This window comes from Diorhabda carinulata, chromosome X (genome assembly GCF_026250575.1).
Source record: "Diorhabda carinulata isolate Delta chromosome X, icDioCari1.1, whole genome shotgun sequence".
NCBI classification, from domain to species: Eukaryota; Metazoa; Arthropoda; class Insecta; order Coleoptera; family Chrysomelidae; genus Diorhabda; species Diorhabda carinulata.
The window spans coordinates 33605418-33618690 of NC_079472.1; the positions used below are offsets into that span (position 1 = coordinate 33605418).

The 13273-nt window shown below is 31.8% G+C and overlaps 1 long non-coding RNA gene across 1 annotated transcript; it reads left to right on the forward strand.

The window, feature by feature from the left end:
- Positions 1-311: 311 nt before the first annotated feature.
- Positions 312-13154, forward strand: LOC130901541 (uncharacterized). Its single transcript, XR_009060294.1, has 2 exons — positions 312-375; positions 10622-13154. It is a non-coding gene; the product is annotated as an uncharacterized LOC130901541 (long non-coding RNA).
- The last annotated feature ends 119 nt before the right edge of the window (positions 13155-13273 follow it).

The window sequence follows — 13273 nt, forward strand, 5'->3', positions numbered from 1 at the left end:
AAACACCCCGTATAGGATTATCATGAATTAATCGTGTGAAGGAAATAATAGAAAGCTTATCTCATTTATTATTTTTTTTCTCTGTTTGTTACAAAGGTATAGATAAGAAAATCAGTAATATAATAAATCTTTTCTATTATTAAATCATTGATTCTATAGATAAATAAACAAATATGGCTTTAAATCTGGATGTTTAAACAATCCTTGTTTATGTGAAAATATTTAAAGATTATAGCCAATTTCCATCAAAATATAAGATAATTCATATATAAAAAATACGTATATAAGAGATTTGGTTTCATTAATATTTTATTATCTATCTGTAGTGAATGTTAATTGTGTGTTGTGTGAACAATCTTTTCATTCATTATTAAGGTAAAGGGATATTTCTAAATACATTATAAATTATCACACAATCTATAAAATAAATACACTTTGAAATAAAATAATTTTTATAGTTTAGTGTGGACAACTCTATAGATGATATTAATATTTTTTTTAAACTTCAAATCTTAGTCTTAATGTAGTTTAGTTTATTGGAATAAAAAAAATACGAGGTGGCAACATTAAACTTAAAATTAATTTCAAAATGGTAACAAAACAGGAATGGCTTCGGATTAATCAATTTTGATGTCTGAAATAGTGTCAAAACTTTTCTTTTTTACGAGAAGGCCTTTGCTGATCCGCATTAATGACTATGTGGATAATTATAGCTTTAACATAAAACCAATGAATACTTATGTCGCCCACGCTTAACTCTCCTTAGCTCAACCAATTCACTCTTATCATATTTCAGTTAAAAGGGCTTGATGTACTGAGTGTTTTTAGATCAAAACCAATAAATTATCTCAATCAGAATTTGAGATATACAGCATTGAGTGGAGAAAAATCTCAAAAAATTTGATAGTGAAGTTAATTCCCTTCAAACTCAACTAATTCACTCATATCATACCTCAAATGAAAGGGCTTGTTTTAGTGCCTGTTCTTAGACCAAAACGTACAACATACGTCAATTAGATATCGAGATATACTGCAATGAGTGGAGGAAAATCTCAGGAAAATTTGAAAGTGAAGTTAATTCCCTTCAAACTCAACTAATTCACTCATATCATACCTCAAATGAAAGGGCTTGTTTTAGTGCCTGTTCTTAGACCAAAACGTACAACATACGTCAATTAGATATCGAGATATACTGCAATGAGTGGAGGAAAATCTCAGGAAAATTTGAAAGTGAAGTTAATTCCCTTCAAACTCAACCAATTCACTCATATCATATCTCAAATGGAAGGGCTTGATTTAGTGCCTGTTCTTAGACCAAAACGTACAACTTAGAGATAGAGATATGAGGAAAAAAACCTATAAAAACATCGGGAATGAACGGTATAAGTCATGTTTGAGAATAACTTAAAGAGAGCTTAAGTAGAGTGACTTTGAATGCGTGATGACAAATCTAAATATAAATACCGTAGCAGTCATAAATTAATGAAGTTGCGTGGTACTAAATCTGGTAATTAAGCGGATGTGGATAGTTTTTTGGTGACTCGAAATTCGAGAATTCACAAATCACATTTCACTAAAGTGTCTATAGTTTTTGTTATAACTCGTATTTCATTTGGATAAACATTTTAACCATTTTCAGATTCTGTAAATAAGATTTGCCGTATAAGTAAAACATATCTCTAAATTTTGTGAATATATTGACAAAAATTTTCAACATATTTATCATTATACACACTTTTCGGTCTTTTTTTATCATTTTCCACTTGTATGTAATTTCCTTTCAACTCAATTCTTTTGTTATTTTATTTCCCAATTTTCTTTTTATTTTGTTCAATTGAGTTGGCGATGGCGATTTCACGAAACAGTAACTTTTCAAAACATTTACTGTGAAAAGTATTTTTTAGCATAATTTTTTTGTAACTCTACACACTTAATCCAGTGAGCTTCCAGTTTTAAAAACGTACTTTTTTCTTTAGTTTCTTTAGCTTTTTATCGACGTAAAAAATAAAATTTAATTATAATTCGGAATTCCATTTCCCCTATATTTACCCGAAAACGAAAATAGTAAAAAATATTGAAATAAATTTACTTCTAATTCCACAATTTTTTGTTTACTTGTTTATCTTCATCAACGTTCAAGTTATTATGTACCATGTATTTTTAGGCTTGATAAAGATCAAAGAAAAGTTCGAAACGTTGGCATTTTAATAAAACTCTTGGACAGTTTTATTTTGCATTCTCAACCCGCAACACCATTCGAAATTAAAACAAATCATCTATCTGTCAAATTTATATGAAATTTTGACAGATGATATCTACCGGTCAAACTCAAGTATGCTTCCACAAGGACGATCTTCTTTCAATAACCCCACACAATCCAATTTTCTGACTTAATAAATTACAGCAAGCGTGTAGTCATTTTATTAAAGCTTCCATCTTGCTGACATTGAAGAGAATGATCTTATTAAGTGTAGTTAATATTTAGGAATCAATTAAGAACCTACTCACATTTTATTCCCCTTATTAATTGAGTTTCACATAAAAGAAACCACATTATTTAATATTATGTTGTTTTTTCACTATTTACTATGAAGTGAGGTAATTTCATGTAATTTCTGACGTCAGAAGACAAATCTGACAGATTTGGTAAAGTAAATCTCCCTTTTCATTGCGGAAGAGTTTTAGAGCCAAACCAAACGGACTAAAACAAAGCCTTAACAGGTAAAATTGTAGTGGGTGTCAAGAACTAGTAGTTAGGGAGGCGTGGTGGCTAAATGGCGACATTCTCGAGCACCGTCGAGACCTATTAAAATCGAAACATAATGTAATTTCTTAAAAAAAAGCTCGTATGGGAAAAACCATTTTAGCGGTGGGTATGGCGTGTACAGTTTTTCAAAAATGTTAAAAAAAACAGTTACTTGGGCATTCTCGAGCGCGTCACGGTATACTAATCTGCCGGTTTGCGTAGTGGGGGTGGGTATATATAAAAATTTTCGAAAGGGTGTTAAGTAGGTCCCAAGGAAGCTCCCTTTAAAAAAACTGATTTCGGCATGACGATAAGTTACGACGAATTTTTGAAAATCCAAAAAAAAGTTCTTTTGAAATACTCGAGCGCGTCAGATTTTCATAGGGGAGGTTTATCTCGATATCCTGAAAGCATATTTTCTTAATCTGACGGAAAAAAGTTTTTTTGTATCTTTTTTTCTTTTCTTTCTCCCTGATAAAACGGGGAATTTAAGAATGACAATAAAGCGATAGATACAACCAACGTAAATGTAGATGATATGTAGTATATATATTATTAGTATTAGTATATATTAGGGTGTACTGAAAATTCCCTTTTACCGCTTCCTTCCCCACCATCAATGTTGCGAAATAAAGGAAAAATACTGGACGACATATTTCTGTAAAGCGCTTAGTCTGTATTACATGTTTATGGCACATTTTTCTTTTTTGCTTCAATTCGTCACTTCGCTTCGTTTTGCTTACGGTATAATTTGAGAATCAACAGGCAATTGAATAATATAAATAAATTAAACTGTGCATGTTAATAATACTTTTGTATACAGATACGCGTAAATTACACGAAAATTGTCGAGAAGCTTTAGGAAAAAAAATTTGAGATATAATAAAAGTTACACAAATCAATCATCGTTGTTTCATATCAATTTTTTTAACACCCTCCGTTTACGAGATATACTCAAAAAATCGAGAATTTGAGTTTTCATGATGCTTTAAGTCCAAAAGTTTTAGCTTTGGACAAAAATGTAAAGAGACCTTTTTTGTCTAAAATAAAATTACCTTTTTTTATTTAAACTTTTTTTTTGTAAAATGTATCGTTCGCGACTTATATGCCGCAACGCGTTTTTCGGAAGTCGAAATGGCTCCTCCACACATCCGGTCATGCGGAAACCGGCAGATTTTGTATTTTTTAGTAAGTTTTAGATTATATTCTTCAAAATAAAAAAAACATGATCGAGAATGCCGAATTAACGTTTTTCTTTACAAGTTCGCGACCCTATAACTCGGCGTCGTCAAGAACTTATCGTCAGATTAGTTAAATTTAGTCTTAAAACAATAAAATCAACCCCCAATATTTTAACCTGAAAAATCCACTATTCGCCTCCCGAACTATCGTGAGGTCTACTAATAAAAAATCTTATATTGCTAAAATTTATTTTATAGTTTTAAGTTTTAAGTTTTAAATAGGTTCTTTTCATTGAATTCAGTGCCCTCAAGGTTGAACTCCAAAATGTTTGAATTGAGTTATTTTATATTAATATATAAAGGAACTATTTAGAAATTTTTTTCAATATAATGAGAAATTTCGATAATGTTTAGAGACCTTCCAATCTCTCATCATAAATTCTTTTATTTTGAGGTTTTGCTTAAAACAAAAACAGTTTTTGTTCTCACTTTTTTTTAAATTAAAAAATTTTTATAGGATAGTATTTGATAAATATCGAGAGCTGCTAAAATTGCTACCAATCCACACACACTTACAAAAGTTAAAACTGAATTAATGGAATTGTAAATGTAAAGTTTCAAAATAAATATCTATAAAATAGAAAATCTCTCTATAGATCATAGATCTATCTCATAAAAAATCATTCAACTAGATTGATTGAGATGGAGTGGCAAATAAGTGGTTTAGTAATTTGAAATGCTTGAAATTTTTAAATACCTGCATATATTTTAGCTATTGTAATCTATATCTTCAAATACTTTTTGCTTATATTCTAATTTAATAAAATTAAAATATAAAAGAATTTTTTTGAATCATTCGGCAGGCTGAGATCAAAAAAAATAACAGGTGTTTTTTTATAAAATATGGGAAAAGTAAAGACATTCAAATCGTAAGCAACTTATCTCAATAACTTTTTGCCGTTTATAATGTTTTTTACGAGGATTGTACCAACTTAAAGTTTCGATATTTTTACAAATAGAGAACATTGTTTATTGTTATCAATTTATACATCGTTAAAAAACTTGCTTATTTTTCAACATAGCGTCCATTTTTTTCAACATACTGTTGAGGACAGTGTTCCAGCTTTTGTTTTCACAAGTCGGAGAAGTCTTCCACCAATCCGTTGAGGAAGCGTATGACCTCTACTCGGACTTCATCGTCGCTATTGAAGTATTTTCCACCTGTGTGTATGGGGCATAACAGTCCACCCAATTTTTTACAAAATCTCCCGTGTTTGATAAGTGACGCGGGGTCGAGTTTTTTGAAGAATCAACGTCAGAGGTCCTCTCCGGCGATTCCAAAACACAGTCGCCATAATCTACCGACTGTGTTTGTTTGAATTTTTTTGGTGGCAGTGAGCCAAAGCGATAGCACTGACAAAATTTTTGTTTTGTTTCCGGTGTGTCTCAACTTCAGTGACGATAGAGTACAATAACTCGTCCTTGTTGTTTACCATATCACATTGGTGAAAAAATTCACGAGCACAGTCAAGGCGTTGCTCTTTGTGCCATAGGAAGCTTCAGGAACACATTCAACAAGGACAATCACATCCTGTCTTCTACTCCGTTCTGATCTCGAAGCTGTAGCTTATTGGGAACCTTATTTTTGGCACAACCCTGATCACAATTTTCCAAAACTAAAATTATGCTAGAAATTATTCTTCAACAAAGCAAGGCTGGACTCTAAAAAATGAACATTTGAATCGACAAGAGTTGTATACCCTATCTGAGGAAACATCATTCATCAATTTAAAAATAAATTGACTTATGCTATTATCAAAATGAACGGTTCAATAGTACATTCAATATTAATACGAAATAAATTATTTATTATTATCAGTTCGTTCACCATATAATCGTAACGAATGCCATTCGAGCAATCGAAAAAAATCGATTATTATTTCCACTCGTAGCTCGACATAATTTTTTTGCACTTGGAATTTTTCTCAAATTACTTATAAAGTAATGAAGTTTTCGTGATATCACAACTGAATAAATGAGTGTGACAAAGGTAAGTACAAGGAACTGGTATAGACCAAATACTACAAGAATCTTCTTTCATGTGCCTTGTCCGGTCTCCCTGCAGTTGGCGATCACTATGACAAAAACTGTAGAGTTGTCTGCCAAACGAAAAACTTCATCGGCTCCTCTAATGCCGATCCAGTTTCGAATATTTCTGAGTCACAAAGTCGTTGCAGAGATATGATCTCATATTATAAAAATTTTCCCGGGCAATCTCTATTCGGTACTCTATTTTGCAGTCCTGGCTTAGATCCTCTGTAATAATACTCTAAGGTATTTGAATTTAGAGACCCGTTCAATTTGGCGTCCATCAAGTTCTAGGGTTGTGCCGTTGTGGAGTTGCCTGCTGCATATCATGAATTTGGTCTTTGCGATATTGAATTTTAGACCTTGCGTCTCTCCGATGTCACCAATTTTGTTGTATAAGCAACTGTAGTCACTTGATTGTGTTAAATTGTTATTATAATGTTGAATAAAGCCGTCAAATAATTTTTAAATGAAACAGTCAGTAACGAGGTATATTCCGTCTTGTGATATAGGTTGGATTTCAATATTTGAGGCTTAAATTTTAATAGCTGAAATATTAAATTATTAAAAGGTCTTATTAGTGTTACCTGTATGTTTGTAACTACGTTTTGGTCTCGATTTTGCCATTCTTTGAGCTATAAGATTAAATTCAGACAAACAGTAACGAAAATGCAAAAATTCAATCCAAAAATGGGCGAGTTTGTGGGCGAACTACGTGAGCGCGCAGTTTCAGACTTACAAAATCGAGATACAACCATCAACAGATCTGTAGTTAGTAAAAAGTGAAAAATATATTTTTAGACATACGAGTAAGTGAAAAATTATAACGATTGATATCCAGTCCCGAATTTCAATAACAATTTTGAGCGAGTTAGGTAAAGAAAATAAAAGAAAAGGAAGACTTAGAGTAGAACCCTTTTCGTCCGCCCTTGGCTAGTCCGCCACCCCGGTTGATCCGACTATAGTATTATCGATATGAATCATTTAAAAAACATTTGGATTTTCAAATTTATATTTATAAAATTAATTGCTACTTTAATATTTCCCTGAACCTTACGCTTTTTGAAAATCTTTGCGTAAGCTTTGGTCGGAAGCTATGGTTGGATCGTAAATGAACCAAACAACGTCTCAAAATCATTTTAAATACCTACAAACCATACAACCGAATGTCCTTGAAAATTAAGTTGAGGAGTCGATTGTCGGATGTTATAAAGACTAGTAGGGAACTCAATGCCTACCAGATTATTACCGTTGTTTTGGAGAATAATGGTGAAGAAACTGTATCGAGGAATCGGATGGTGATAGTGACGAGCCCCCCGATTTCAAACACTGATGCCAAGAACGCGTTTGATATGGTATTGATATTATATAGAGCAGAATCAATCTCAACAACTATGACATTTTGTGAATCGAAAAATGGAGGAAAATAGCAGCTAGAATATTATTTGCTAAAGAAAAATCTATAGCTGACTAAATAATGTAAAATCTAAGATTTACTAATATGTATATAATGTATATAATGATATAACCTAAGTATGTAATGACTATATTCTGATAATTCGCGTTTCGACCGCACCCCCAGCCCCAAAAGGGGCGGATTAGGGAGGTTCTACTGTAGTGACAGTAATTTTAATCTGAAGCCAATACATATTTTTATTATTACTAAAAACCTTTCTTAGCTTTTTTTTAACTATAATTTTTGACATTTTAATTTCATCACTCGCATGCCATAGTTCCAAATGTTGATTTTTATGGTTTCAAAAACAAAATTATGATTTTCTCTATGCATAACAACCTTTGTTTTCTCACAATAAAGTAAAAATCCATCTCATTAACCGATACACTGATTTTCTAACAATTAATTTCAGAAACTAGTAAAACTGTAGAAAATTTCTCATTTCAAGAACTTTGATCGCCTTACGGTAGGCAGTAATTGCTTGTATTTGTTTTGTAATCATTGTTAAACAAATTTGAAGTGTCAATAACGCGAGATACTAAAACTGGAATTATTCCATAGTTTCGTTAAGAGATCATCGATTGTTGGAATAACAAAATATAGTTATCGTTAGATTCTGTTCAAAATTTAACAGTTTGTGTTAGTGATCTTCAATTATGGAACGAAAATTATATATCAGGTTACATATTTTATTATTTTAGCATGTATTTATCATATATCCACTTATTTTTATTGTTCTTAAGCCATATTTAGAATTTATTTATATATTTTTCAACTTTGAACCCTATATAATGATTTTGAGAATCAGATGTACATGCTGGTACGAAGTAAATGTTGATTTTCATACGATTGATCTTATAATGAATTATAGTTTAAAAAAACTGACCCGTTCACCAAACCAATGGCCGATAGGTCGCAGCTGTAGCCGCTAGTTTACTTAAAATAATTTAAAAAGCTCTAAAAAGCTGTATGATTCATCCACACAATTTCTTTTTCCTTTTTCCTTCCACTGTTTTAGTCGATACCACATTATTCTACTGAAATCCACCACAAAGTCATTTTTGAAACCTTCACTTCCGATATAAAAATGTCCCCACAACTCGTAAAAATAAACGAGTCTCTCTCTATGAATGATATTGATTAATAAAACACATGGGGATGAAGATATAGTAAAAGATCTATCAGATTTCTATGAATTTATCCAACCTCATCGAATGAACAAAGGTGACGTTTAGGAAATTCGAAGATATACGAGGATTGGCAAAGAAAGGAAACACAAAAATTTTGTAAAATTTTTCAACGCAATCTTCTTTTAGCTCTATACACGGTTCGATACCCTTTTTATAATAAGAATCGTCATCTCTTCAAAATAGCGATTAACTACCGACATCATCTCTTCATTGTTGGAAAATCTTTGACCAACGAGCCATTTTTTCAAGGCTGGGAACAGAGCCGAAAGAGGGTAAATCTGGAGAATAGGGTGCATTGTCTTGATGAAATCAAACTTTCTTTTCAGCCAAATGCGTTTTAGATTGATTTCTTCGCTCAAACGTTACGATAATATATAGTTTTTTCTTTTTCAAAGGTACGCCAGGCGCATCCCAAAAAACCGACGTTATGGCCTTGTCTGCAGATGTAACGGTCTTTGAGGCCGGTTCTCCCTTTTCAGTCCATTTTTTAACTGATGTTTTTTTTCGTGAAGTGATGAGCCTATGGTTATGAAACGGTGCAAAAATTTGGTTTTATTTCTGTGAAAAATTGGCAAACATCCGATGGAAACATCTCTCCACGACGCTGTTTTTGTTTCATTGTGAGCAAACGTGGCGCTCATCTTGCCGACATAGCTTTCTCATGTCCGAATTTTTAGTTAATATGCGATGTACCGCACTTTTTGAAATGTCTACTATGTCTGATAGTCAGTCGATGATCATCCAGTACCGCTTTATGGATTTTCTTCAACATTTCTGGAGTCGTCACTTCATTTGGTAGATCACTGCGATTCTGATCTTCGCAGGTTGTAAGGCCTCATTTAAACTCACTAACCTATATTTTACTGTTGATAACAAAGGAGTACTTACTCAGAGTAGAATCTAGTCCAGCTAAGGCATTTCAAATAAAAGTATTGTATCACATAACAATGACTAATTTTTCCATGTTCACAAATTCACAAATTTCTAGTTATTTTACATTTTAGCTACTGGAAAAACTTGAGATTCCATATTACATTAATAAACATAAATAAATAAAGCATAAGTTTTTTATAAATAGCTAAAAATTGTAAATAATATTTTCGGATTCGAGTTCTTTTCCTTTTTTTTGCATTTTCAGTATATTTTTCACTCCCATCAGAGAGTAGAAAATTCAAGTAACAAAGAGCTCACCGAATATCATCAAAAATCAATATTTTGACGTTAGAATTTTCGACTGAAAATTAGGGTGCTAGTCGATATAAGATTCAATAATAAATATTTTAAATCAAATCGAAAAAATTACAGTGTATGTGGAGGATGGAAAGGTAAATTTCCATCTTAAAAAAATATCAATCCAAAAACCGGGTTCTTTGTATTTTCCGCATAATCTTTGAGGTCTACAAAATTTGTAGAATTTCTTATTATCTGCAACTTTCCCATTAAACTTCTTTTCATAGGCCTTTCAGTTTCACCACAAATAGAGATAAATCGTTTTTTTTTTAAACTAAAAAACTCTACCCCTTCTACTTTCCAACCTTAGATCGAATAAAATTATTTTTCCTTCCATTTTTGTTCTATTCTCTTCCTTTCCCAATTAGTTTCAACCTACAAGTTTTTTTGTTATTTCCGGCATACTGCTATAATTACTTAGAATAATAATATTAGTAACAATTGACTTTGATATCTGGTTCCAAATTAGTTTTGATACATATTTCAAAACGAATGTATTAGGAACATCTTTTCATGAACAACATGGAAATTTACACCGACCGATTAGATAGTGAATAACATTGATTGATTAGATACATTTTTTACTTATTCGTAGAAAAAAACAATCGAAAAAAGTAATTTTATTTTAAGTTTAAACTAGTTTTAAACAAGCAAAACCTCAAACTTTCTGAAAATCAATTCGTTTGTCAAAAATTCTATTTGTGTATTATCTTATCCTTTTCATTTACAGGTAGCGAAAAAACAATGAAACTAACATGAAAATGGCAGCTGGTCGTGATGTAGAAGCAGCAGAACCTCAAGACCCTCTTCTTGAATATTCAGTATCTTCGAGTCACGACGAAAATTTCAAATGGAAAATCTTGAAATACGTAGATATCTTTTTATCGAGTACTGTATTATGTTTTTTCATCGTCGCTTGTTGGACGGGCACGTGGACTCTTCTGGATATATACGGCGAATATTTTCCCATGTACGAAAGTTTCGCTTTATCGATATTTATACATTTCGTTTTCGCGATGAGTCAGAAGTTTTTCCACAATTTACTAGTTGAGAGACCATCGAAAAGTATTGCTACCAAGTGCGTTAATTGGTTGCTTCATAAAATATATTTTTTGATTTTTTACGTCGCCGGAATTATGAATTGGAGATCTGGATCTTTCATATTCGAACAAGCATTCGGAATCACGCCAGAAAGTACGATGTACGACTTTGGAGTTATGCTCTCTTTAATCGCTACTTTATTTTGTTGTACCATTTTAATGTGGCTCGGTGGAATGTGCAACGTTACATCAGCGCCGATGCAAGTTACCGTCGACTGTAAATCCGAGACGTTTCTTTTCAATTATAAATTCTTCAGGGTAAGTACATCATACTGTTTCTGATTCTATCAATTAAAATTTTGTTGTTGTTTGTTCTTAATTTTAATTTTGAAGTACTCATAAATCTCAAATCCTTTTCATACTTTAAACATATACTTAAAATGAGTTAATTTTTGGTTTCTGATATTTTATTTTGCGGTGTATTTTTACATTTGATAATTCAATGTGTATCATAACACATCAATCAATAAGTCGTGTGGCTAACTAAGAAAAATAAATTTTTTTGACAAAAAAAAAGAAAGCAATATAATCTTTCCAACATCTCGATGCCGTGCTTGTAGGATTTGTTTTTTGCCTCATAATAAGCATCAGTTTCAGCAATTGCTTCATCATTAGAGCTGAATTTCTTACCAGCGACCATTTTTTGAAATCAGGGAATAGCCAGTAATGCAATTCTTTCAATTTAACCATCGTTGCCATCGACTTCTGAATCATTTTATTGTCTTTGTGTAACGGTGGTTTTTCTTCGACATATGAGGCCGTTTTCCCTTGATTTTCGCATTCAAACGATCCAACAAATAGTATTCGCTATTGATTTTCTCTCCTTTTTGGAGAGTCGATCTCAAAATACTGAAGCCACGTGTGAACATAGCCAAACACTACTACGAATCATCAACACGTTGTTGTTTTTAAAAGACTGTAAGTAAACGCAGCATCCACTTTAAAAAAAGCTCTCTCGTAGTCAAAGGTCAAATACACTACCCTCTGATACCTATACGACCTCAGCTATCTAACCAATTTCAATTTACGATTAGATATAATCAGTTGTGGACTTTTTTGATGTTTTATGAAGTCACAACCTCCATTGGACGACCAGAACGTTCACCATCATCGATGTCTCTACGACCACGTTTAAATTCAGCAAACCAATAACAAACGCCTCTTGTCGATGGACCAGAGTCCGAAAGTTTTAAGCAAATGCTAAACTTGTACCGTATTTTTTATTTCATCAAAAAACAGTAATACATAAGAAATGGTTTTAAAAATAACAACTTCACCTAAATGACTGTCACTTTCTTCTGACATGAAATTTTTGTTTTGAAAGTTGGTACTTCATAAACGTCATATGGATTTGACAATAGCAGCGCCATCTATGTGTCAGTCACACGACTTATTGAGTGATGTTATATGTTTGGGATTCATTTTGTTCAGATACCTCTGTTTTCGATGAAATCTATTTAGTTTTGACTGCGATAGCATATAATGAAGTTTTTCCATGTTTTACTGTTAAAAAAGTCCTTGTTTCGGTTAATTCCAATATTTTCGGCTCAGTTTCTAGTAAACTACAATGAAAAAATTCCTGACCAACATAATTTGATCGAGTAGAGGTAAATATTAGTATAGATTAGTGAAAATTATTTTATATTTGTGCAATTCTAATAATACAGAATCAAAAATAAGTTTGTTAATTCATTGTTTACAGCTGTATTGAGACTTGTTACTAATTGTAGGTTTATAATTATGACATTCACAACGTTTTGTTCCTCAAAAAACGGCCTGAAGTTGAATTAATTTATTTCAAACTTAATAGTATTTTTTTAGCTTTATAGTGGAAAATGATCCCATTATTTCGTATTAAAATAACTGCATCCTGAATTTAATATCATGTCTCGTGATCCAAAGTCAACCATTATTTCATTTTATATGAAAATCAAGCGGATTCAATTCGAGACTACGTGGTAGTCATGGTACAGTGATATTCGCTATAACAGAATGTTTAAATCAGATAATAACTCATAGGAAGTAAAAAATCCTTTTTGTATAATTTTAGCTTTAATTGTAGATGTTTATACCTAATTCCATGTAATTATTTTCTTATCGTGTAGCTACAATTTACTTATTATTAACCCTGTATAAATCTAAATAGAATGTAGAAAGAGATAATAGTTTGTTTTCACAACTCGTCATCAAATCGAAACTATGTTATGAGAAACCATATTTTCAAATCAACTTTCATAATATTCCCATAGTTGTTTGTTACAAATTTTCAGCGTTATAGATAA